Here is a 4,738-nt window from a genome sequence, read left to right as displayed (position 1 = left end):
TCAATGTAACACACCCAGGGAAGAGCAGACTGACCCCACTCTGTCAATGTAACACACCCAGGGAAGAGCAGACTGACCCCACTCTGTCAATGGAACACACCCAGGGAAGAGCAGACTGACCCCACTCTGTCAATGGAACACACCCAGGGAAGAGCAGACTGACACCACTCTGTCAATTTAACCCACGCTGGGAAGAGCAGACAGACCCCACTCTGTCAATGTAACACACCCAGGGAAGAGCAGACTGACCCCACTCTGTCAATGTAACACATCCAGGGAAGACCAGCGTGACCCCATTCTGTCAATGTAACACACCCAGAGAAGGGCAGACTGACCCCACTCTGCCAATGTTACACACACAGGGAAAAGAAGACTGACCCCACTCTGTCAATGTAACTCACCCAGAGAAGAGCAGACTGACCCCACTCTGTCAATGTAACACACCCAGGGAAGAGCAGACTGACCACACTCTGTCAATGTAACACACGCAGGGAAGAGCAGACAGACCCCAATCAGTCAATGTAACACACCCAGGGAAGGGAAGACTGACCCCATTCTGTCAATGGAACACACCCAGGGAAGAGCAGACTGACCCCACTCTGTCAATGGAAACCACTCAGAGAAGAGCAGACTGACCCCACTCTGTCAATGTAACACACACAGGGAAGAGCAGACTGACCCCACTCTGCCAATGGAACACACCCAGGGAAGAGCAGACTGACACCACTCTGTCAATTTAACCCACGCAGGGAAGGGCAGACAGACCCCACTCTGTCAATGTAACACACCCAGGGAAGAGCAGACTGACCCCACTCTGTCAATGTAACACATCCAGGGAAGACCAGCGTGACCCCATTCTGTCAATGTAACCCACCCAGGGAAGAGCAGACGGACCCCAATCTGTCAATGTAACACACCCAGGGAAGAGCAGACTGAACCCACTCTGTCAATGTAACACACTCAGGGAAGAGCAGACTGACCCTACTCTGTCAATGTAACACACCCAGGGAGGAGTAGACGGACCCCACTCTGACAATGTAACAAACCCAGGGAGAGCAGACTGTCCCAACTCTGTCAATGTAACATACCCAGGGAAGAGCAGACTGACCCCACTCAGTGAATGTAACCCACCCAGGGAAGAGCAGACTGACCCCACTCTGTCAATGGAACACACCCAGGGAAGAGCAGACTGACCCCACTCTGTCAATGTAACACACCCAGGGAAGATCAGACTGACCCCACTCTGTCAAAGTTACACACCCAGGGAAGAGAAGGCTGACCGCAATCTCTCAATGTTACACACCTAGCGAAGAGCAGACTGACCCCATTCTGTCAATGTAACCCACCCAGGGAAGATCAGACTGACCCCACACTGTCAATGTAACACACACAGGGAAGAGCAGATTGACCACAATCTATCAATGTAACACACCGAGGGAAGAGTAGTCTGACCCCACTCTGTCAATGGAACACACCCAGCGAAGTGCAGATTGACCACAATCTGTCAATGGAAACCACTCAGAGAAGAGCAGACTGACCCCACTCTGTCAATGTAACACACCCAGGGAAGAGCAGACTGACCCCACTCTGTCATTGTAACACACCCAGGGAAGAGCAGACTGACCCCACTCAGTGAATGTAACCCAGCCAGGGAAGAGCAGAGTGACCCCACTCTGTCAATGGAACACGCGAGAGAAGAGTAGACTGACTCCACTCTGTCAATGTAACACACCCAGGGAAGAGCAGACTGACCCCACTCTGTCAATGGAACACACCCAGGGAAGAGCAGACTAACCCCACTCTGTCACTATAACACACCCAGTGAAGAGCAGACTGACACCACTCTGTCAATGTAACACACCCAGGGAAGAGCAGACTGACACCACTCTGTCAATGTAACACACGCAGGAAAGAGCAGACTGACCCCAATCTGTCAATGTAACACACCCAGGGAAGAGCAGACTAACCCCACTCTGTCACTATAACACACCCAGTGAAGAGCAGACTGACACCACTCTGTCAATGTAACACACCCAGGGAAGAGCAGACTGACACCACTCTGTCAATGTAACACACGCAGGGAAGAGCAGACTGACCCCAATCTGTCAATGTAACACACCCAGGGAAGGGAAGACTGACCCGACTCTGTTAAATTAACACAGCCAGCGAAGAGTAGAGTGACCCCAATCTGTCAACGTAATACACCCAGGGAAGAGCAGACTGACCCCACTCTGTCAATGTAACACACCCAAGGAAGAGCAGACTGACCCCACTCAGTGAATGTAACCCACCCAGGGAAGAGCAGACTGACCACACTCTGTCAATGGAACACACCCAGGGAAGAGCAGACTGACCCCACTCTGTCAATGGAAACCACTCAGAGAAGAGCAGACTGACCCCACTCTGTCAATGGAACACACCCAGTGAAGAGCAGACTGACCCCACTCTGTCAATGGAACACAACCAGGGAAGAGCAGACTGACCCCACACTGTCAATGTAACACACCCAGGGAAGAGCAGACTGAACCCACTCTGTCAATGGAACACACCCAGGGAAGAGCTGACTGACCCCACTCTGTCAATGAAACACACCCAGGGAAGAGCTGACTGACACCACTCTGTCAATTTAACCCACCCAGGGAAGAGCAGACAGACCCCACTCTGTCAATGTAATACACCCAGGGACGAACAGACTGACCCCACTCTGTCAATGTAACACACCCAGGGAAGAGCAGACTGACCCCACGCTGTCAATGTAACACACCCAGGGAGGAGTAGACGGACCCCACTCTGACAATGTAACAAACCCAGGGAGAGCAGACTGTCCCAACTCTGTCAATGTAACATACCCAGGGAAGAGCAGACTGACCCCACTCAGTGAATGTAACCCACCCAGGGAAGAGCAGACTGACCCCACTCTGTCAATGGAACACACCCAGGGAAGAGCAGACTGACCCCACTCTGTCAATGTAACACACCCAGGGAAGAGCAGACTGACCCCACTCTGTCAAAGTTACATACCCAGGGAAGAGAAGGCTGACCGCAATCTCTCTATGTTACACACCTAGCGAAGAGCAGACTGACCCCATTCTGTCAATGTAACCCACCCAGGGAAGATCAGACTGACCCCACACTGTCAATGTAACACACACAGGGAAGAGCAGATTGACCACAATCTATCAATGTTACACACCGAGGGAAGAGTAGTCTGACCCCACTCTGTCAATGGAACACACCCAGCGAAGTGCAGATTGACCACAATCTGTCAATGGAAACCACTCAGAGAAGAGCAGACTGACCCCACTCTGTCAATGTAACACACCCAGGGAGGAGCAGACTGACACCACTCTGTCAATGTAACCCACCCAGGGAAGAGCAGACTGACGCCACTCTGTCAATGTAACACACCCAGAAAAGAGCAGTCTGACCCCACTCTGTCAATATAACACACCCAGGGAAGAGCACACTGACCCCACTCTGTCAATGTAACACACCCAGGGAAGAGCAGACTGTCGCCATTCTGTCAATGTAACACACCCAGAGAAGGGCAGACTGACCCCACTCTGCCAATGTTACACACACAGGGAAAAGAAGACTGACCCCACTCTGTCAATGTAACTCACCCAGAGAAGAGCAGACTGACCCCACTCTGTCAATGTAACACACGCAGGGAAGAGCAGACTGACCCCAATCTGTCAATGTAACACACCCAGGGAAGGGAAGACTGACCCGACTCTGTTAAAGTAACACAGCCATGGAAGAGTAGAGTGACCCCAATCGGTCAACGTAACACACCCAGGGAAGAGCAGACTGACCCCACTCTGTCAATGTAACACACCCAGGGAAGAGCAGACTGACCCCACTCAGTGAATGTAACCCACCCAGGGAAGAGCAGACTGACCCCATTCTGTCAATGGAACACACCCAGGGAAGAGCAGACTGACCCCACTCTGTCAATGGAAACCACTCAGAGAAGAGCAGACTGACCCCACTCTGTCAATGTAACACACCCAGGGAAGAGCAGACTGACCCCACTCTGTCAATGTAACACACCCAGGGAAGAGCAGACTGACCCCACTCTGTCAATGGAACACACCCAGGGAAGAGCAGACTGACCCCACTCTGTCAATGGAACACACCCAGGGAAGAGCAGACTGACACCACTCTGTCAATTTAACCCACGCTGGGAAGAGCAGACAGACCCCACTCTGTCAATGTAACACACCCAGGGAAGAGCAGACTGACCCCACTCTGTCAATGTAACACATCCAGGGAAGACCAGCGTGACCCCATTCTGTCAATGTAACACACCCAGAGAAGGGCAGACTGACCCCACTCTGCCAATGTTACACACACAGGGAAAAGAAGACTGACCCCACTCTGTCAATGTAACTCACCCAGAGAAGAGCAGACTGACCCCACTCTGTCAATGTAACACACCCAGGGAAGAGCAGACTGACCACACTCTGTCAATGTAACACACGCAGGGAAGAGCAGACAGACCCCAATCAGTCAATGTAACACACCCAGGGAAGGGAAGACTGACCCCATTCTGTCAATGGAACACACCCAGGGAAGAGCAGACTGACCCCACTCTGTCAATGGAAACCACTCAGAGAAGAGCAGACTGACCCCACTCTGTCAATGTAACACACACAGGGAAGAGCAGACTGACCCCACTCTGCCAATGGAACACACCCAGGGAAGAGCAGACTGACACCACTCTGTCAATTTAACC

The sequence above is a fragment of the Chiloscyllium punctatum genome, unplaced genomic scaffold (assembly GCF_047496795.1).
Source record: "Chiloscyllium punctatum isolate Juve2018m unplaced genomic scaffold, sChiPun1.3 scaffold_112, whole genome shotgun sequence".
NCBI lineage: Eukaryota > Metazoa > Chordata > Chondrichthyes > Orectolobiformes > Hemiscylliidae > Chiloscyllium > Chiloscyllium punctatum.
This window is presented reverse-complemented; position numbering follows the sequence as displayed.